The following is a 23,284-nucleotide window of genomic DNA, read 5'->3' on the forward strand; positions in this document are numbered from 1 at the left end:
CTCAGCACAACTGGGTTGTTGTCTCTGCTATTAACATCCTGGGACTTGGGAGCAAGCCACTGCACCTGACTGGGCCTTGGTGTCTTCCTTTATAATATGACAATCTATCTCATCTTTTAAAATAATTTTCTGAAGAATATTAGGATCCTATAGAAAAAGGTTTGTCACCAAGTAAGTTTGGAAAATGCTGCCTGCATCATCCTCTCCTTTGAGAGTCACAATGAACATCCATTTCAAAGGCCCTGAGAAGTCTTGCAGCAAAGAAGCCTCCTTGATTCTTGTCCTCAAGCTTAGTTGATGCCCAAATGCTAACACCTAGCAAATCTAGCAGAGACATGTTTTGGGAAATGTAATACTAGATGGTTGTTGTGACTTACTTCAGCTCTCAGATGATTTATTCTTTTCATATGATTCACAGACTCAAAGACAGAAGCCAAGAGAAAAATTGGTCAAAATCTCTTCCATAATACTTGAAGGGGGGGTCCTGCTTTTTACATCCCTAAAATAGGAACATTAATAGAACTTCCCACACTAGGTTGTTGTAGGGATTAAGCTAAATAATGCATGTAAAGCTCTTAGCATAGAGCCTAGCACCTAGTAGTCAGCCAGTAACTTTGTTTAACCTTGAGCCAAAATGGTCATATTTGAAAAGTTCAGTTCTAAGAGGAACTCAGGCATTCAATCCTTCAAACCAAACCCAAACCATTTTATGCTTGGATTATTTCACCCTGGGTGAGGGGCAACTTCCAGGCATTTGAAAGCTCTGACATCCTGCTGGCAACCCAGGAGCATTCTGAAGCCAAGATACTAATGATTTAAGCATTAATAAATCCAGAGATAGGTCATTCAATTTTCTTTTAAATGCAGATCATAAAAGAGGGAGGAATATTTGGGTAAAGATGTACTGAACATTTTTCTGAATCTGAAGGCTTTGGAACATTTTTGTAAACAATGACTAGGGCTCCACTGCATTTTCTCTACTCCGGTGTTTGGAGGTGGGATATGTGAACCTTGAGCAATAGCCTACTTCGTTTCTGACCGTGAAAATACTCAAAAAGTTATGTTATGCTTGCATCGCATTTTCAGCCTGTCCAAGGATTTCCACATCTATATTTTCTCTTCAACCTGTCAAAACCCACTGCCTTAAGAAAGGCCGGCAGAATTGCCTATTTAACAGATGAGGAAACTGAGGTCCAGAAAGTTACATGATCTGTTCAAAGTCCCAAAGTGAGTTGACTGACAGGCTGGACTAGAAATGCCACTCCCTGACCCCCAGTCCTGGGCTCTGTCTACCAGACCTCACTGCTACACAGGTGATCCACTGTAGCGGGAGCACAGCCCTGGGATCTGAGCAGCTCACATGCGGAATGTAGCAGATTGGTATGCAAGCTTAGTGGGCTCTGGCTAATCTTGCAGGGAACCCTTCAATCTGAATAACAATCAACAAGATTTTAAAGAAATTTGGGCCAATTTCCTGGAAGTCTATGATTAATCTAATTGCTGGGTTTTCCTCTGTTTTTGTCTCCCACTGTTAATTTCATTTATTTTTCTTCTTTCTTCCCCGACACAGACTGCCTTGTCTCTGTACGCGGTTTTGTCACTGTTGTTATTTGTCCACACATAGTTTATCATTGGCAATGCATTCAATGGGATTATTGTACTCTATGTTTGGGGAAAGAGAATCTTTCAATAGAGACAACATCACACAGCAGGAAGAAAGAGCGCTGGGCTGAATTTCAGAGACACTATTTCAAAGCTTCACTTTGCGAATACCTGCTATGCCTCCCTGGCTCCTCAGATACCCCAGGGTTAAGGAGACCTCCTGCTTCTCCTGGCCCATCCCCCCATTACATAATATCTGGAGTGTATGAGAAGCTTTAGGGGCTGCACTATGCTGCCAGCTATTGCAAATAAAGGTTCAAAAATAGATTTTGGTCAAATATAATAGAAAATGCTTCCTTTTAGCAAGGGGGTTTTGTTCTCTAGAGGACACGTCAAAGGAATGGGATGGTGATAATATTTTTATAACCAGATGGACAAAGGTATTCCAGCACTTGGATGAAGACAGAGGTGAAGGAATGAGTTGAGGAGAGATGGGGAGAGCAAAGGAAGGTGTCAGCAATGGCCATGGCTATATGTGTTAGAAGGGCCAGAGGTGATCGAAGAGGTCTGGACAGAGATAGAGCCAATCTAGTGTATTCATCAGGTGAATGAAGAGTGCAGCCAACTTTTCTGTTGCCTGTGTCTGTTACCTTGCATGTGCCTAGCTTGGAAGCATAACTAGTCACTGGTTGGAACATGGGAGACCACTAATGAGCAACTGGCCTGACCAAATCAGACCAGCATCAGAAATGGTAAACTCTTTGGGATAGCAGAGTGGCATTGCTATTGGGTCACCAAGGAGAGGAGAAGGTGAACTTGCCTGTAGGGCAGCCGGTCACCCCTGGTCACGTCTCTGCAGCCTACCACATGTAGATCCTACTTCACACCCCATAGGCTTTCTGAAAAAATGTGCCATGAAGTCATCCAAGATCTTGATTCTTTATTCAGTCTAAGTCTTATTCAAGCATTAAAGGGGCCTTGTTTTTGACTGTCGTGGAAGACTAGTACTGTCCTTTCTAACCAACTAGCTGCTGGAATGCTGGGGAGGTATCTAGTTCTTGGTAGGTAACCCAAGAGGCAATAATAATAATGTCCCTTAATGTCAGGCCCTGAATGTGTGCCAAGTACAGACCTGCCTTATCTCACTGTTCCTCTCCATGAGTATATGTTCTGGTAATAAATATTTATTTGGTATTTGATAATAAGAACCACCTACTTAATTTGCAAGGTCCAGTGCAAAATGAAAATACAGAGCTACTTAAAAAAAAAATTGGGAATTTCAAGACGGTAAGAACAGAGTGTTAAACCAAGTGCACGGCCTTTATGAGGATGGGGCCCTGGGGGAACACACAGGTCACATGCCCATGAAACGGGCTCTGCTTATAATTTTAACTGAGACGTAGAGATATGAAATAATTTCCCCAAGATGACAAAGTTAATAAGCTGAGGGTCTGGCTGCAGAACCTGAACTCTGAACCACTCTGCAGAAGTGTCTCAAGCTAGATAGCTGGATAATGGGTGAATCCTCAAGCCCTGCCCACATTCTCCTGAATAGGCAAAACTGGGAGGAGCCAGATGATCCCACTTAAGGGGCCTCGGCCTGGTTGAGCTCTGTCCACCACTCGGGAGGCTCAGTGAATAGCCTGGGCTCCAGCCCCTGGTGCTCAGCACCCAAGCCTGCACCCTCTGACTCTAGAGGCAGGAACTTCTGCTGAACCACAGTTGCCTCATCTAAAAACAACAATAGCTACAAAAGCAACAACAATAGCTACAAATGCAACAGCAACAGCAATGAACAAACCTGAATATTTGGAAATGGCTTGCTCAGTTGGACCACAGCCCTCTCCCACACCCGATGAAAAGGAGATGTATGTACTTATACACACACACACTCACATACTCACTCACTCCAGGCTATGTTCCTAGTTGGGGTCATTGGTCCCAATTGCTGTGCCTTTGCCCCTACAGCAGTGACAGAGATTGTGTAGGGGTCTTCTGCCATTTCTCTTGGACTTCTTGTCCTGGGGTCCCAATTTCTCTTTTACATTTTCTTCCAGGATCCCAGAGCTTCCTATGCCTCCATATCTCAGAGTTGTCGAGACGTGGAAGCAGGCTAGGCTAGGCTCCTTCTTCACCTCTCACAATGTGGGAATGTGCATCTTCACTCTCCAAAGGGCAAAGGGGAAGTCTGCCACCAGAATCCCTCCTAACTAGACTCTGTGACACTTATATGACACTTGGTGATACTTGGCACAGTTGCAAATGGGACTAGGGTGTGAAGTCAGGAGGCTGTCTGGCCTTTTGCCTAGAAGGGGAGGAACACTGCTATGGTGTGAGGCTGTTGAGAGGACTGACCCTGCGCTCTACTGGGAATGGAAGATGCAGCAATGAGTAAGGCAGATGCGGCTCCTCCCCTCCTGGAGCTTGTAGTCTAGCAGGCAACATAGATAGCAAACAAATAAGTTTTACAAACAATCACTTAATTATAATTTTGAAAAGTAATGGGGAAACGCAAAATGATTACAGAGTGTACACACAGATGGCCTGATCCAGTCAGATGTGTCAGGCATGGTCTGAAGAAGTGACATTTAAGCAGAAACCTCAGCGAAGAATAGGAGTTAGCCAGAAAGTGGGTGGAGGGAGGTGGCTGGAGAGGATTCCTACAAAGAAAACAGTGACCCTAAGCCAGGCATGTGGCTGGTCCTCACCTCAGTGGCGCCAGGGAGGGTCACTAGGAGAAATGCTGCTATGAAGAGTGGCCACTTGGTTGAAAAAGGAATGTAGAAGAGAATGGCAGATGGAGAGAGGAAAGAACAACTGGAAGAGGGGCCAAAGAGAGCAGGGCTGGAATAGAGGGCAGAGTGAGGGAGATGGGGATGACCTCTGTAGAGAGGAATGAGACAATTACCAATCCCATTTCTAAGTCAAATTCCAGGAGCTAACCCTCAATTCTCAACTGCGGGAGAAGTGGTCCCAGGCAGAGCTTGAAGCTTCCTGCTCCCTCCCACCAAAGGCACTGCTAGACTGCAGCCTTCCACGGGAAGCACATTCAATCCCTCCTCTGCAGGGAGTTATAACTTTCAGCACTTCTCACCTTGCATGAAGGTAATCGTGATTGTCCAGGTGTGGTGTGAGGATTGAGAGAGAGAATGCTTGTAGAGCACCGAGCACAGTGCTTAGCATGTGGGAACACTCCAGAGTGTCCACTGCTTCTAACATTCTAGAATGGAAAAAAATATGGAAGCTTTGGTGTCAGAATAAACCTAAGTTTGAAACCTGGTCGTCCCGTTCATTTTGTGATCTTGAGTTGATTACTTCACTTCTCTTAGTCCCAGTTTCATCATCTATAAAACAAGGACCATAAGGCTTACTAATGCAAAGATCTATGGCACACAGTTAATAACCATTCCTTCCTTTTCATTTGCTCTTAATTTCTTAATTTATTTGTAAATTCAACCTCTTTCAACATTTGAGGGAATCAGGGTCTTCATGCAAGCAGGATGCAGTCCGCTCACTGTCCCTTCCAAAGGACCTTGGATCCTGTCTGGAAGAGGAAGAGTTCTCACATCTACTACCCACAGTTTGCAAAGCCCATTTATATGCATCATCTCAGAATCATCTCAGAAAGGGGCCTGGAGGCAGGAGTTATCATCTGCATTTCCTGGAGAAGAAAACAGAAGCTTAAAAAGGTCTATTTACTCCTCCAAATCATGGAACCTATAACCCATCTAACTCTTCACCTCTACGCAGGGGAGCACACAAATTTACCAGCTACAAAAAAAAAATAAATAAATAAAAGCTGGGGTTTACACTCAGAAAAAAAGTTAAGTGAGTTTCCTTGAAAGGATTCTTCAGTGGGAACCAGTTTGGGGTAGATGTGGATTGGTAAAGGTGACAGAGAGTAGGGCAAGGAAGGTGTGCCAGATCTTACCCGCTCATTATATTCAGGAAAAACTGAATCCACTAAAGCCTAGAAAGGGCTAAGAGTGTCTGTGGGGGCAGGCAGATTCCAGAGTTTTCTGCCACAAGAAGTAAATTCAGACACTACTCCTGGCCCCTCCCTCCCTCCCCTGCAAGAAGAGCCTTCCTTCCCACTAACCCCTGGGGCTCTGCTCACCCTCCCACCTGGGCTCCATCCAATCCTGCTCTGCTCTTGCCAGGGGCTGGAGTGCTGGTGGCCGGCTCCTCCAGCTTGCCTCCATTGGCCTGAGTGCGTCCTAGCCCACTCTGGATATTAGAGCATTCTCTCATTTGAAAGGCTCCTTTATTTTTAGTGCTAAATCAACAAAGCTGTTACTGTCATTTTCCATCAGACCGTCATCTTCCACGGATTCAAAATTACACTCAGCTGCAAACTATTGACACTCCTCTTAACAAAAAAATGGTTTTAATAAATCTTTACATTAGCCTATGAGATAAAAAAAATCTTTACCATGAAATATACAAGTGTATAAGTGTTTTATGAAAGTTTTATTAACTTTACAAAAGAAAAATTGGCAGTGGACCATGAACATCCTGTACTCCTAACACGTGGTTATAAATTACATGTTCTTTCCAATAACATCTGAAAAAGAGACTGTAATTTAAATTTCAAAACCACTTGGCATACCTACTATATAGTGCTGACATGAAGTAAAAGGAGGAACGAGAGAGGCCCAGACAAAGAAGGGAAATATAAAGACGTCCTTAGCTAAAAAGCTGCTGATGGGTACAATCCCCCCTCCAGCTGGACAGGGATCAAGTACTTGCTTGTCATATCATTCAATGCACTGTTCAATCTGGGATTCTTCCTTTCAACAAAAAGAGAACTTAAGTGCTAGTAATCATCGCTTGCAGAACTTTATCTCCCAGATACCTTCTTTATGTCAGGATTTCTCAATGACCACTGCTGCTGGCAGAGAGATCAAAGTTGTTATTAAACACAAATGCAAACCCCAGCCCATGCAAGAGGTGTGCGCCATGGCGCTCCCTCCCTGGGATGTAAGCCTACCACTACCTTAGTGATTTTTCATTTTCTGTCTCTGCTCCTTAGGCTATTAAGGAAACTTCCTATAGGGTCTGTCCAATACAGGGGTTGGGGTCCAGCTTTTCTTTGCAAGTGAGTGATTCAGTGTCAAGAATATTTTGGGACATTAAGGTCACCTGGTGGGATTTGAAGAAGCCCCTCGGAAGTGAGCAGATGGCATAGATCTGGCGGTAGCCTGCAAAGTTCACCACTTTGGGGAAAGCAGATATCTACCAGGATCTCAGCAGCACTAAGCCTGCCTTCCAGGCAGCAGCATTGCAGAAAGGCATAATATAAAGTCATGCAAACCTGGATTCAAAGTCCAATTTTGCTAGTTACTACCTTTGTGATTCTGAGCAAGTTACTTAACCTCTCTCTTCTCTTTGAGTCATAATGATAAGGTATCAAAGTCTGAAGCAGTTTTCTTTGGCCTTCAAGCTCACCATTTACACAGCCTGAAGATGGGGACTAGGGCCACCCCTCCCAGATCCAAGAATTTGGCATCTGTTGAAAATGGTTAGTGAGAGGTGCACACCAAGATGACTCTGCAGACATACTCTCCCAAGGCCTAAGATTCTGTGGTTCCATTTAAGTGGTGAAATTTCCAGTTTGCCACTGACAAAAAGCTGAGCCTCTAAGATGTATACCCAGGTTGGGGTGCCATGTCAGACAGCCCAGGCTGGAAACTAGAAAACAATCCTGGGAGACCCTCGTAGTTGGGTGGCAGGTGATACTGCAAAGTTCAGCAGGGTTTCTGCAAATACAATAAGGCCCAAGTCTTAGAATGAGCGTCTTGGAGTCTTCCCATAGTAGAAAAAAATGAATTTCCACTCAGATAAGGGGTATTTTAATGGTTCTTACAGAAACACCTGAGATGGGAGATTCCTGCTAACATACCTTCCTCTGCTTTCACTTGGTATGGTTAATTTTTGAATGCATTTCCTTAGTTGTTGGATTCACTGATTGACTGAAATCAAATGAGGAAGAAAGCCCTATGCTGGAGTGACTTTGGAGATTAGACTATGTGTGATCTAAAAGGCCCCATTTCCCACTACAAAAGGGTAATATGTGCCCTTAATGGAAAAGCACAACAACTTTTGACCAAATAAATTATTTTCTTCCAGTTCAAAATAAGTGACGGTCTTTACAAAGTAGAACTTGCCCTCCTTCCAAATGTGTTGAAGGAAAGTGACATGTGTCTTGGATGCAGAATTACAAGGACATCATGTTAATCTGCTGGGGTCGCATCACCCCAGATGAGAAGGCAGCCAGACGATGGGGGGGGGTGTGGGGGACTTGAAGCACAGTGCCTGAGAACAGCTGTGACTTCATGGAGGTCAGTCAGGGACTAGGCAGGAGCCGGCAGTGGCCAGCCAGCACTGCCCAAACTTCATTATGTAGAAAAAATGCACCCAGTAGCAAGATGCCGAAGATCTGAGAATCAGTGAGAAAAGTTCATTTGGAGTGAAGGGAACTTAATTAATTTTAAGCCTGGTGTGTTGCTACTGCCTCCCTGACTTAGTCTTCAGAATATTAATGAGTGGTTGGAGGAAAAGAAACAGCACAGGAGATGTACCTGAGGATGCAACTCACTCTTCTTAATGACAATGGCAGCAACAACAGCAATAATGACAACAGCTACAGTGACATGGAAAAAGGCCCGTGGTTACTGAGGGCTCATCATGTACCAGGCCCTGAGGTTGATATGCATTATCCTATTTATTCTTCACAACAGTCCTCTGAGGTAGCTATTATGTGTTCTTATCTCCAATTTGCAAATGAAAACTCTTTGGCACAGAGGGATAACATGAGTTGTCCAAAGGCACATAGCCTGAGGTTTGCACCACATGCGATCTTTCATTTTCCAAGGCCTCGTCAAACCTGAACACCCACCACGTGTGCCCATCTGCAGGCTGGGCCTTCACTAGAAACGATCTCTAGGGCCGACTGCCTTCTCCCAGCCCATCTCAGGATTTGGCTAGGCATGTCCAGATGCTCCCTGGCAGGCAGAAAGGGATTGGACACTGGCCTGGAGCTGTCTGAAGGGTTGGGCATTATGTCAGGGCATCTGACCCAGGGATAGGAGCTGACACGAGGTGCTCCTGATATCAGGAAAAGCCTGACACATGAGGATGTCACCATCTCCAAGCTACAGTGGGAAGGCTGACCTAGTAAGTGGGTGGGCCACGGAAGTGGGGAAATTAGGCTGATAGTTGTAATCTAAGAAGCCCTGATGGGCAGGAGGCAGGCCCTGTCACCAGCCAGGGAAGCAGGTGAGAGGGAGAGAACAGGAACTGGGGAGAGGAATGGAGTTCCTTGGCCTGGAACAGGCTGGCCAGGGTAAGAGAGGGCCTATGTCCTGGATGGGGGCTGGAGGCAGGGCAGACCCCTGTTACAGAGACTTGGAGCCAGGCTCTAAGCCCAAATTCCAGCATCAGACCCAGATTACATGGTATAGGGATAAGATGCTAGGGCATAAGGCCATTGACCCTCATGGAGGCACAAAGTCAGCAGTGGAAGAACTGCAAGAATGAATTATTCTTAAGTCATGGACTCTGAAGCTGGGACTGAACAAAACCCTGAACTCATTCAATGATGCTCTTTCGATCTCCCTTGCTCTCTCTCTTCATTCATTCATTAATGTATTCATTCCGTAAGTATTGTCTGAGCAATTATTCTGTGACAGACATAGGTATAAAGATAAATGAGATACATGAGAGCTCCCAGCCTATCTACTAGGAGACAGTCCTATAATCAAATGTATATACCAGAAAAAAAGGTCATAGTTGTGATTTAGATGCAGGGCTATGAAAGCCTAGAGGAGGGAGTACCTGATTCTGCCTGGGGTCGTCTAGGAAGGCTTTCTGAAGGAGGTGAGGGATGATAGAGTAGAATCTTAGAGCTTAATTCTCAACCAGGTAGACACAGGGTGATGAGGGAGGTGATTGAGTAGGAGGGGACAGCTTGGGCAAAGCTACAGAGGACAGAGAGCATATGGTCCTTCTGGAATTGGCCCTGAAACCTGAGTGCAGACATATGGGGTAAGAAAGGAAGGGACTCTCCTCATTTTCAGAGGAAGAAATGGGCTCATGCGCCAGGAACCAATGGTGAGCCAGTGCTAGAATCCAGGTCTCTCCACTCTCAGTGCCCAGCCAGACCACTTCAGAGAACCGTTAATGTTGCATAAAAGTCTTTGGTTGCAGACAGATCTGATGGGATCTCACACCTCAGCTATGCCCCCACCAAGGTGAGGAGCTGAAATTGCTTATTTCTTTAAGCCTGAGATTATCATTACAAGGGGGAGGGAGAGCTATTAACACTGACCTTACAGATTGGTCTGAAACGAAAATGGAGAATTAAATCAGATAATGCTGGAACTGAATAACTTGTTGTTAGTGGAGCTTTGCCATTTGTCTTGCTTTGTTCATTTGTTTAGGGGAAGATTAGGGTGACTGCACATGCCAGGGAGACAGGAACAGTGCTCTGGGACAGGGGACCCCACTAGGGGGGCTGAGTTAGTAACCCAAGCATGAGGTGATCAGGATGGCAGTTGCTGCAGATATGCTGTGCAGAAGGAAGGAAGCTTGTGGAGAAGATAGCACTTATTAAACACCTACTGTGTACCAGGAGTTGCATTAGGAATTTGATCTACATCATTTAATTCAATCTTTACCATAACCCAGTGTCTCAATGTATGGGCTGGAAAATATGGTAGCTGGATGGAGAAGGGGGACTGATGTTTATTCAGTGACAGCTAGCAGGCACCAATTGTTTTTCATTCAATATCTCACATATGCTTTTTACATACATGTGATATACACTCATATTAGTCCTGTGACAGCAATACTATTCCCATTCTGTAGATGAGGAAATAAGACTGGAAGGAGTTAATGTCTTGTTCAAGATCACATAGTTACACATTAGGCAGGCTCAGAATTTGAACTGAGCTTTCTTGGCTCCAAAGTCAACGTGTTCTCCATCTCACTAGGTATCAGATAGGAAGAGGAGCATCTCAGAAGATTTCTTTCCTTTCCGCAGTCATTCATTTTCAACACTTTTCTCTGCCCTCATTTTGTCATTTTAGGCCCCAAATGACCTTGCTTTCCTATCTCTAGCCCACATCAGCCAAGACTTCATAGCCAGGTTGAGGCAAAAACGGTCCATTTAAAGACTGGAAGTCCAAGTACCTTGTAGCTTCTCCAGGCCCTTGTTAACTGGTTTTCCTTCTTGTGACTGGTCTGCATGTTGGGTGAGCATGTTGGAGGTGGGGCAGTGAGCAGGGTAGAAGCTGGGCTTTTGTCATTAAGGAGACCAGGAGGGGCTGGGCGTGGTGGCTCACACCTGTAATCCCAGCACTTTGGGAGGCCGAGGCAGGCAGATCACAAGGTCAGGAGTTCGAGATCAGCCTGACCAACATGGTGAAACCCCATCTCTACTAAAAATACAGAAATTAGTCAAGGGTGGTGGCATGTGCCTGTAATCTCAGCTACTCAGGAGGCTGAGGCAGGAGAATTGCTTGAACCCAGGAGGTGGAGGTTGCAGTGAGCCAAGATGGCACCACTGCTGGACAGATCAAGACTCCATTGCAAAAAAAAAAAAAAAAGACTAGGAGGGAAGAGACATAAGAGAGAAAGCAACCTGGTTTGCAATGCAAAGATCACACATTAAACTTTCTATTACTCTCCAACGGAGGTTTGCGATTTTCTATTTTCAACACTCAATTTCATTCTTAAAATGAAATTCTACTTGAAAGCCCAACATATGAAAGATATAAAAGAGATTCTGTTTTTGTTGAATTGGGAGGGGCTGGTCTGAAGGCCTGACCACTGACATCCATCACCCTTGAACCGCCTCGCAGGACCTCAGGGCTTCTTCGAACCCAGTTTGAAAACTGTGGATCTGCTCTGTGACTTTGGATATAGAATGTACAATAGTTAATTACCACACAGGGAAGTAAAATCCCTAATTTTGTAGGGATGTCTAGGTCCTGATAGAGTGAGGTTAACCCTGGACACAGGTACAGCTCTTCAAAGGATAAAGGAAAGTAAACTCACATCTACTGAGCACCTAGTAAGTACCAGGTATTTTGTGTACCTGGTAAGTGCCGAAACATCGCCCCAATTATTTTGTACAAAGGTAGGACTTCTCCAAACTTATGCCCCTATTTCTCAGATGATTTAAAGTCTAAAGGGTTAGGTAACTTGGCTCAAGGTCACACAAGTCAGGAGTGGTCAGCACAGGAATTCAAGCCACACCTCTTTATGGAAAGAAATACACTCAATCTCAGTCCTATGTTAAGTGATATTTTATGTTAAGGAGGATGCAGAAGGTACCCAGGATTCAAGCCACACCTCTTTATGGAAATAAATACACTCAATCTCAGTCCTATGTTAAGTGACATTTTATGTTAAGGAGGATGCAGAAGGTACCCAGGATATGGAGTACCTCAAGGTACTTTCTTACAGCACCAGAGATATGAAAGGGACAAGATATGTATAACATAGTGTCACTCATAAAGCCCTGCAGTGGGAACCAAGAAATAGTGAGATTCTAGTCCCCCTGGCTCTGCCCTTGACTTACCAGGCAACGGACCTTCCTGCTCAAGTTGCAGGGCTGGGCTGAGGAATGGGTAGATGGGACAGTACTTTGAAGACTTGTAGTTTCTGTGGACAGATGAGGGAATTTTGTAGGGTTGACTGTAGATAAGACCAATTGCTAAATCAGTTTCTAATGATTTTACATTATTCTAACCAACTCAAAAACTGCACAGTATGCCACAAATAAATTACATGAATGTACAGCTCCCATGGGCTATAGAAGCCAGCAGCAGGGAAAGAGCCAGGGAGTTGGAGCCAAAAGAACTGGGATAGATTTCTGGCCCCAACACTTGGTAGCTGTGTGACCTTGAGGAAATTGCTCAGCTTACCCTTTTTGATCCTAAGTTTCTTCCCTGTGAAAACCCCATCTGACAGGGTTATCATGAGAATTAAATGTGCAAATGTGCAAAGTGTCAAATGCAGTCTGGCAAATAGCATGTAGTACATATAAGCACCCTTCCTCTTCTTTCTTTTCTCCACTCTCTAAATAGAAAAAGAAATCATTAAAAGTAGGTGGTAGCTCCTAAAAACTCCTGTTCATCCCTCAAAACCTGGATTTGTGATACTTCTTTCAGCAAATCTTCCTTGAGCCTCCACGACAGAGCTGACACCACCTCCAAGTTATCTGGGGACTTTGTATTTGATTCTATTACTTCTTGTTATAATATTACTTACATATTGTAATTTCATTACTTACATATTGTAATTTCCTGTTTTTATGTCCATTTTCCCCAGGAGACTGTGAGCTCCCTAGTTGGAGCCTGGCACAAACGAGTTTGCTAGACTCATTTGGGGAGTTGTCAATAACCCCCAAGTAACGCCTACATCAACCCAGCCAGCATTCCACTGATGATTGGGAAAGTTGGACAGCCCTCTTTCCAAAAACTGGACAATTCATTTAATCTGCTCTCCAGAAGAGCCCTGTGCTGTTAGCCCTCTTTTGTGAAAAGCAAGTCTGCAGGATCCTCAGGAAAAAACTCTAACACGGTGTGCGTGTGTGTGTGTGTGTGTGTGTGTGTGTGTGTGTGTGTTTATGGAAAAACTCCACAGTCATTTTTTTGGCACTGAAATTCTTGGGTTTTTAAGGAGGAGGATTTTTGTTCTTCTTGATGCCTGCACCAAATATGATGGAAACACAGTGAAATGTCAAGTACTGCTCCAATGTTTTCTTTTTTTATTTTCTTTTTAATTCCTGCTTTACTGGAGTAAGAAACTGGACCTTGTCAAGACTAATCTGCAGAGAATGCTGGCAACCAATCATACAACCTCAGGTTGAGGTTGGATCTGGGCCCTGCGGCAAGCTTGTTTATCTGTAAAATGGGATCCTGGGTACTCACCTTGCAGGCTTGTGATAGGGATAAGGGAGGCTGTGGGTGCTGCGTGCTTAGCACAGTGCTGGCACGTTGCAGATCCTTTTCCTATTCCCAGGTTACCTCATTACATTCTCACAATGCTCTACTGTATACAGAGAGCCAACCCTAAGTTCTAGGTAGCTTGTGTTAAATTTAACTAAGCTTGGCCTGAAGATGCCTCCGTACCTTGAGTATTTACATAACAAACTGCACCTAACTTAGTACGTAAACAGAATGAAAGCCTAATTTAGGAGTATGTATTTTTTGTGACAAGTAGCTGTGTCTCAGCCAATAACAGACGCTGAGGTTCAGCCAATCACGGGCAGTCAACTCATCACACCACATCCAAATACGACCAACGCTGAGCTGTAACCAGTGAAGCTGTTGCTGTGCCTCACTTCCCTTTCCTGGTTCTGAGGGGGCTCGATTTGCAAATAGTTCTTCGCTCAACTAAACTTTGTTAAATTTAATTTGCTGAAAATTTTTTTTTCACGCCTGGAAGTGTGTGTAAAGTGCCTCTGTAGGTGGGCGGCAGAGCTAAGACTGGAAGTTAGGATTGCTGGACTCCACAGCCCATGGGAAATGTGCCCCTCCTTCATAAAGAAGCCTGAGACTTCTCATTGAGATTGTTCTCTTTAGCTGTGTAATGGGCTTGCCACAGATGCCCTCTTAACTCATGCCCAGGTGCCCCCTTTTGGCTCTCTGCTAGCTGCCCCTGTTCCCTGGCTGAGTTAGACAGGAAACTCCCTTGGACCACATGTAGAAGGATCAAAGAAGTGGAAAAATAAAGTAAGCAACAGTGACTTCTGATGGGTGTGAAGAATGCAGCTGCAAAGCTGTAGAGATGGCCGTGCTGGGGCTGGCAGAAGCTCGGGCTCCACAAGGAATGCACTGGTCAGTCTCAGGAGCAGCCTCAGCCAGGTGGCCTCCTCCCCGGCAATTTCTTTCCAGGACCTCCTGTGGGGCCAGTGAAATGAATGCCAATACAACTGCTGCCCAGGTACAAGCAGGCCTCCGGGGGGCTGGGGCTGCAGGTAGCTTAACACAAGCTAACAGCAGGATGTGATGGATGCTATGGTGTGCTGTCCACCTCCCCTGGAGGACCAAGGCACTGTCTCCCTTAGTTGACAGGCTGTTGCATCCCTCCCTGGGAGTTGCTCTTAGCTGCAGGGTACTGCCCCACCCAACATCAGGTCCTCTAGCTGGAGGCACAAAGCCTCGGCCCATATATTCATTTGGGACAACCTTGAGGAACCCTCTCAGCTCCAGAGCTCCCCATGACCTCTGCTCCCCATGACCTCAGCAGAGGCCGCTGTCCCTCTGCTCTGTCCTGCTTTCTTTCCTCAAGTACTCCTCAATGAACCCTTGCATGCTAATCCCGCAGTCTCGGCCAGCTTCCCAGGAGCTGCACCTAAGACCAGGGAGAACTCTGGCCTGGAAGATTGAAAAACTTTGTTCTATACAGTTTTGTTACTAACTTGTTGTGTGACCTCAGGCAAGTCCCAGCTTCTCTCTGGGCCTTCAACTGCAAAATGAGGCGATTCTACCTGAAAGTTCCTTTCAACTGGGACTGTCCTTCAGTTGGGCTGAAACAGGAGCTCAGGGCAAGTCCACAATATCTGGTCTCTCATGAGTAGGGACCAGGCATTGCTGCTTGCCTGTGACGATCCCAGGTAATTCAGTGTAATTGTTGTTAGAGTCTCTTTCACTCTCAACACTGTCTTGGTTTGGATGATTCATTTTTTTTTGGTTATCCTACTGAAGATACCTGGGACATGAGGAGGGAGATGCAGCCAGGAGGAGAAAGCACGGAGTGAATTCAGAGGGTCCAGAGTGCTGTCCCTGTGTCTTCTGCACCCTCTCTCTGGCCCGGCACCAGATAAGCTCCAGTCCTGCAGATAAAGCATCTCCGCCTGACTCCTCTGTGGCCCTTCTGTTCCCCGGGGTCTGCAGATGGAGAGCACACAGTACAGCCAGCCTTTATGGGGGCAGCAAAGAGTTAAAGCTGCTCCCTGAGCGCCAGACAACAGCCTCATCAGCAGGCCCTGATTCTGATTAAACAGCTGTGCGGAGAGGTATAGAATATATGTGTGAGTGAGCCAGTGTGTGAGGGTGAGCAGGGTGGGGGAGACTGTTTGTAACTAAACATGTCTGAGAATCCATGTGGCATGTGTGAGTGTGGCTGAGCGAGTGCACACAGGCACATAGGTGCCTCTGTGTGTATTTGTATAAATGTGGGAACGTGCACACGAAAGCGTGTGTTTGAAAAGTAAGTATATACGTATGTGTAGGACTGAGAATGCAAGGATGTGTATCTGAAGATGAGTATATGGCCTATGTGAGTATGTGAAGCATTTTGAAAATCATCAAGTATTTAAAAATAATAGTCAGGATTTCAATGTGTAGTATGGGCACAAGTGGGTGGCTGTGCATACATGTGCAAAGGTCTTTGTGGATGAGAAGAGCTGGGAGGGGCGGTCATGTATGTGGGCATCCAGGGCAACTATCTCATTCTCCAGGTAAGGAAACTGGGGTTCATAGACACGACGCATTCAAGGTCACAAGATTTCCTGTGAGACGGAGTGGATTATTCTAGTTCCTCACTCCTTCCTGCCATGTGACTTGCAGAACAGAAGAGTGAGCAGAGTCTGTTTTCCTGCCCCATCACTGTTGGCCTTGACCATGGGACTTGTTTTGACCAATGGGATGTGAGTTAAGTGAGGGGTTGCCAGCTAAAATCTAAGATCTTAAGGGGCACTTGCACTTCTATCAATACCTTGAAAATTTGCTGCAGGGAAAGATGTAGCTCCCAGAAATATGAGAGATCTGTAGAATTCCCTCAATGCAATGTCTAGAATGCAATGTCTAGAGTCAGCCTAGAGTCAAACCCAGCTGACCCTGAAGCCTGAAGCAGAGCTGCCACCAGTATTTACCTGCCAAATCACAGTTGATCTGCATTTCTGTGAGCATAGTAATCAATATTTTTTGTAAGCCACCAAGAATTTGAAGTGGTCTGTGATGGAAACAGCTAGCTAATACATCTGGTATGACTAGAGCTTAGGATGTAGGCCCTATACCTGGGTTTCTAGTTTCTCTGGGGTCACCTGAGCAAGTAGGTCCCATCCCAGAAATGGTGATTTAATTGGTCTGGGTGCTGGGCTGTGCTTTAGACATTCTAAAAGATCTCCAGGTGAATTTGAACGTGCAGACAAGTTTTTGGACCCCTGCCCTAGACTATAGAGATGGGATGACAGAGGTATAAGCACAGGCTTGATGAAGCTTTAAACACCAAGCCAAAGAGCTTGGACTTCATTCTGAGAGTGACGTGGAAACAGCAAAGGGTTTTAAGGAGGATGAGGACGTGTTTATATTCATGTTTTAAAAGGATCACCCAGGCAGTTCCAGGGCATTCTGGAAGCCAGGCCTTTATCTGGCTGGGCTGCAGGGTTTCCTACTAACTTCTGCCTGACAAGATATGGGTTGTAGACTTGTACCTGGACACTCTTTCTGGTTCAGGACCTGTTTCCCAAGTGCTCAGTACACACTCAGGTGGCCCCACAGCTGCTAATAACTGTATTAAAAGAGGAGCAAGAAAACAATCTGCAACTTTTTCCAGAAATCCCATGGCTGCTACTGGAATTCAGGCCTCACCACCTCTTACTTGGAATATTACATCCCCTCCACTGGCCCTGTCTGCTCCCCTTCCACCCCTCCTTCCTCCATGTGAAGCCCAGCTGGTACTGTTTCTGCCCTACCGGAGAGGCAGCCCTGGCTCCTATTCCTATAGGATAGTTTCACACCCTTTCCCAGAGAGTCAAGGCGCCTCCTACTGCAGCCCTGATCTTTCTAGCTTCATCTTCCATTGCAACCCTCCAGGGGCCTTTGCATGAACTGAAACACATCTGCAATTGCCTTCCTCCATGCTTTTGAACACACCAATCTGTGCCAGGAATGCTCTCCTCAGACCCCTCCACCTGTCAAAGTCATGGTTGACTTTACGGCCTACTTAGGGGCCTCGTTCTCTAGGAAATAAATATTCCTAGACTCCCACAACCTCAGACAGAATGACTGCCTCCTTCTTCAGAGCACCAAAGCCTGTCCTTTGTCCCCTCTCATTTTCCATGCAGGCAATTGATATCCACATCTCTCTCCACTTTTCTGAGCCCCTGCAACCCGGGATCCTTGCCCTCCCATCTTCTCCAGCACTCTGCCCCTAGCAGTGCCAGGCAGGAAGGAGCTGCCAGGTACATGTTTGCTGAGTTGGCCTGAATTTCTTGCCCCATATCTGGGCTGAAGGGATAGCAAGGGCAGTGGGGCTGGCTCCATGCCCTGGAGAGATCCTCCCACCAGCCTCCCCCGCCCTCTCTCTCTCTGCCAGATTCTTGGGGATGCTCAGCCTTTGAGGGCTTGAGACAAATGCATCTCCTGGAATGTTCCTGCCCTCCCTTATCAGAGCAAGGGCTGGGCCATTGACAGTTCTGTGGTCCACAGGCCAAAGTGTCCTAGAAGTCACAGGCTTTATCTTGTTTATGTCTGTGACTTTTCCTGAGGCTCCTCGCTTCTTGACAGTGTCACGGAGCAGGCCTGCTGCCTGGGATGTGTCTGGAAAGTGGCCCACTCCTTCAGGGCCAGGGAAGAGGACCTAGTCATTGATGGTGGGGCATTCCAGGACAATCTGTGGAAGAACATGGTTTCTTCTTTAACCGCCTGTGATGACTAGCTTCTGAATTTTTAAAATATTTGGTGGGGGTAGGAAGGGAAGGGAACAATAGGAAAAGAAAGGGAACCAAGAACTATGAATCCCTGTAGTGTGCTCAACAGTAAAGAAAAACAGCAAGTGCAAAGACCCTGAGGTAGAAACATGCTTAGTGTGTTCTAGGAATGCAAAATGGCCACTGTGGCTGGAGTGGGTAGGGCAAGAGGAAGAGTGTTAGGAGTTGAGGTTAAAAAGGAAGAGGAAGACAGTTCACATAAAGCCATGGTAGAGACTGTGGCTTTTACTTTTGAGCAATTCCATGACTCTACTGAGTTTCCTAAAGGATCATCCTGACTGCTTTGGGAATCAGTTTCCCCCTTCCTCCATAGTGAAGTCCTTTCTTCTGTCTTGTTTCCACCAGTTCTCTGGCATCTAGGATGGTGCCTCTCACAGAGTTAGCACTCAATAATTATTTCCTGAATGTGTTGGGCAGAATTCCGTTTCAAGCTTTTTCTTAGGCTCATGATGAGTGTTGAAGGCATTATGACTCTCACCCAGAGGGACACCATGTCTAGGAGCTTCTTCTCATGTGGGCCCTATTCTCCAGATGTCTGATGGGTAAGAAATTGGCATACAGTATCTTGCAGCTGGCAAAAGCACAGCTGGATGCAATGCTGTGCACATCTGCTACCCACATGTCTAACCATGGACTTGACAGTCAGCCAGATATCTGTGAACATACTGTAGACAAGCAGGAGAAATGGGAAGTCCTAAGTACTAGCAACAGATGGTGACTACAGGTGGCCTTCAGGATAGCCTGTGGCCATTTTCCAGAGTGACCTTGGTCAACAGGCAGAGTTTCAAGCCCATATCACCTTAATTCCCCCAAACTCAAACTCAAGTTTATATGGTTAGGAGGATCCTGGGTGACTCCTTTCCTCAGCCTCAATTTCCTCATCTGTAAAATAGGAGATACCTGAACTGGAACAATTAAAATCAGTGGTCTGGAGAGTCTCATTGCACAATTGGCTATACTTATGGTCTTGGAAGGGTCTTTATTTTTCTCTGTGTCTCAGTTCTACACAAAATAAAAATAATTGCAATAAGATCTCTTCATCTCCCTAGGCAAAAGGGGGGAAAGTGTCCCTCCCTCAGACACTCTGCCTGGAAACAGACTGTGCCTTGCACTTCAGTGGTTTGGGGAAAAAAAAAAACTGACTTATTTTTGGTTTTCTTTTTTGTATCTTTCCCACTTTACTTATGAGGAGACCACTTTCTTAAATGAAAATGGAGACTCGGGCGCAATTAATAAGTACCATAATTTTAAAATGCAACATTATTGAAGCTATTTTTCTCTCCAACTGCTATTCAATTATAGGCATGGGTGAATTTGCAGGACCTATTTTAAGCCTTGGAGTCTCCAGTACATTTTAGGGATGTTCTTTAAAAGACATGGCAACATGCAAAAATCCCAGATGTTTGCTCAATGCTCTGAGTGTCTTTGAGCTGAGTGGGGAAAGAAAATGTCAATCAGGCCTGTTTGGGGAAGAGAAATTTAGGTTGGAATGCCTCACATAGCTCTATATCAACAGTCCAAGAAAGAAAGGTGTTTCCTTTCCGGGAAAGGAGACTTGAAATCCAAAGATTCCACAGGGAGGAGACCATCTGGGGAGTAAGAGGAAGGTACTGAAGGCTGGGAGACCTTTTACCTCAAATCCGCCGTGATTGGTGTTTCCTTTAGTTGTCTCACGTAATCCTCACATAAACCCTTGACAGATGGTATCATCCCTGCTTTGCAGATAAGGAAATTGAGACTCAAAGAGGACCCCCATGGAGGAAGTAATGAAGCTTGAATTTGGACCCAAGATCATGTTCCTTTCACTTCCTCAGCCTGCCCAGGAAGTTCATAGCATGCTCATGCCACAAACCCTGGAGCTGGATACATGCTCAATTGGCTTGAAGACCTTGGGTAAGCTACTTACCCTTTATGTTCCTCAGTTTCTTCCTCTAAACTGGGGCTTGTAACTGTAGCTACCTCACAGGGCTGTTGCAAGGGTTAAAAAAGTTAATGCCCCTACGGTATTAGGTAGGTGCCTGCTTGGCACATGGTAGGAGCTGCACTAAATTGTCTCTTCTTTTGATTACTCTGACACAAGCTGGAGTTGTCAGCTCTAGAATATGGAGAAGAGACGGAACTATCCTCACCAACTTCTCTGTGTTCTTCTCATGGTTCCACCATCCAAGCTCCCTAAGATCCTTCAAAGTCTTCTTTTAAGTGCCTTCAAAGTCTTCTTTTCTGTTGCATCTTCCTCGATTCCACTCCCCTCCTTTATGGCCTGGGGTGTATGACCTGCCTCCCTCCTCTTCACTTGTCCCCTGTTTCATTCAAATATTGAGCATAAGCTTGGAACATCATTGTGGATTCATTCACCAAACTTGCCACTTAACATCTATATATACTGTGAGCAAGTTTCTCAAGATTTCAAAGACTTGGTTTCTCCATCTGTAAAACGGAAATAATAGTATTATATCTTTTTTTTTTTTGAGATGGAGTCTCACTCTGTCGCTCAGGCTGGAGTGCAGTGGTGCCATGTCGACTCATTGCAACCTCCGCCTCCTGTGTTCAAGCGATTCTCCCGCCTCACCCTCCTATAGCTGGGACTACAGGCGTGTGCCACCATGCTCAGCTAATTTTTTTTATTTTTAGTAGAGACAGGGTTTCACCGTGTTAGCCAGGATGGTCTTGATCTCCTGAACTTGTGATCTGTCCGCCTCAGCCTCCCAAAGTGTTGGGATTACAGGCGTGAGCCACTGCGCCCGGCCAATAGTATTATGTCTTTTAGAGGACTGCTGTGATAATTAAATGTTATTAACATACTGAAAAGTCTTAGATGATTGTTTGTTCAATTTTAGTTATTATTATCTATCAATGCCTGAAATGCTAAATTTGATTTCCTTTTCTAATTTCTACCCATCATTTAAGAGCCAGCTAAAATTCTACATTTCATTTCTATCCCTCGTGCAACCTTCCCAGAATTAATCTTCTTTCTCCCATAAATTCCTTGTGGCAATATCTATCAGAGACTGCTGGGCCTTTTGGACTAGTATCTGTGTACCTTTCTACTTCTTGGAGGAGTAAGACAGACCCCCTTTTGTCCATTTGTAAGTCAAAGGCTGGCTTTTCCTGTGGTGCCTGAGTCAAATCAGAGGTGATTGCTTTGTATTTTATGGGTACAGTGGTCCTGGATCTTCGGTCCCAAATAGATGTAACTTTAGTGAGAGGGATAACAGAGGTGATTGAACCAATCTCTCCATTGTGCTGAGGAGGCCATGGAGGTCAAGAAACAAAAACAATTTCCCCAAAATTACAAAAGCACAGGGAATCAACAGGTCTTAAAGAGCACAGGATTTGGACTCAGAGAAGAAATCCTCAAATTTAAGCTACCCTACTAACCAGTTATGACTTTGGGCAAATCACTTAAGCTCTCTGGACCTTGGCTTCTACTTCTGTTGAATGAATATAAGAATACATGTCTTGCAGACTGTTATATTTAATGAGCTGACATAGAGATTTTATGGCACAGAGCGGGATAACCATTGTTATTACTCCATAGGGTTGTGGTATAGCAGATGAGATAATTTCCTTTCACTGTTCCAAGCTAACTTGCTTTTCCCTGAACAATTGGCTTCCAGTAATGCCTTTGAGGGGGCACTGACAGCCAACCTCCACCCAGAGCCCTGGTGATCATCCAGCACTTGAAACCCAAATCTCAGCATCAGCCCTGTGGGTTACAGCATGTGGTACAAAGACAACGCTGGCCCCTTCAGCAGTGTTGTCTCTACACTCATCTGATTTGGGTCTCGTCTTTTTCACAGAAATGATGGGATGCTTCTGTCTAACATATTTAATATTTTAAAAAACAAACAAAGAAATGTGTTTCCCTTGATATTCCATTAGTGCTGATAACAGCCACCATATCACACCCACAGTGGAGGCCAGGACAGATTCTCTCTTGGAAGAGATATGTTTCCAAGCTCCTTTATTGTTAGTGCTTGGCTGGAAAATTAAGTGTGTCTGGCTTAAGGAAAATTTCTATGCTCAGGTTCCTTTTCTTTTCCTGGGTGTGTACAGAGGTGAGCACCTCCTCACTCATCACCTTCCCTGTCACCAAGACCCATGCTGGGGAAGAGGTGCTGATCACAGACAGGTCTGTTTGAGCAGCCTGGCATCCTTCCCTTAGCAAAGGCAGAAGAGGCCATCTAAGTTGGCAGGGCCTAGGCACCCCAGAGTTGAAATGTCCACTCAAATGTCTCTGGCAAGTTGCAGAACTTATATTTCATTCCTCTAAACTGGGAGATGCCAAGAGAGAAATCTGGATTTGCTTTCAAACCCTTGAGCTTCTATGATATTTGTGAAAAATAAGTATTTTCAGTGAACATTTCTGAGGGGCAGCCATAAGTTAAGATCTACTAGACATAATTCATTTATTCCACAGAAGGGCCAGGCCCTCAGCTTAGCGTGTATTCATGCTCAGAAATTAATTCGTGACTGTGTCAGTAAGAAGTTTTTCATTGTGAGCAGCAAAATTAACTCTGGCTGATGTAAGTATAAGGGAATTTATTGGAAGGATAACAGGAGCTTAATGAATCATTGGAAAAGTTGGAGAACCAGGCTTGGAAGTGGGCTGGAACCAAATAATGCAGAATGAGGAGCTACAGGTATATTTTTATAGCAGGAGTAGTCAGCTCATGGAGCTGTGGGACTAAATGAACTCTGACCACCTCTTTGTATTATTCATCTTTGTATTATTTGCTCAGAAATCAGACTCCTCAGAGAGAGCACAAGCTGGCCCCTGGTTCTGGCAGATAAGCCCTCAGTGACCCCTTTGACTTCTATGGTGGGAGAGCAGGTATCTGGATTTACCATTCAACCAAGATTGCAAATAACAGGGGAAAATTAATTTCACCAAAAAAATTCAGATCTGGTTGAAACGGAAAATAAAAGCTTTGCAGACAAAAAAAAAAAATCCTC

The 23,284-nt window shown here is 45.1% G+C and overlaps 1 long non-coding RNA gene across 1 annotated transcript in view; it reads right to left on the reverse strand.

Annotated features, from left to right (window-relative positions):
- Positions 1 to 6,053: 6,053 nt before the first annotated feature.
- Positions 6,054 to 23,284, reverse strand: part of LOC129483897 (uncharacterized) — a 43,743-nt gene continuing 26,512 nt past the window's right edge. The window contains exons 5-6 of the long non-coding RNA XR_008658326.1: positions 20,235 to 20,755; positions 6,054 to 6,490 (exon numbers count right to left, since the gene is read on the reverse strand). This is a non-coding gene — a long non-coding RNA (uncharacterized lncRNA). The remainder of the gene's footprint in view (positions 6,491 to 20,234; positions 20,756 to 23,284) is intronic.

This window comes from Symphalangus syndactylus, chromosome 6, assembly GCF_028878055.3.
Source record: "Symphalangus syndactylus isolate Jambi chromosome 6, NHGRI_mSymSyn1-v2.1_pri, whole genome shotgun sequence".
NCBI classification, from domain to species: Eukaryota; Metazoa; Chordata; class Mammalia; order Primates; family Hylobatidae; genus Symphalangus; species Symphalangus syndactylus.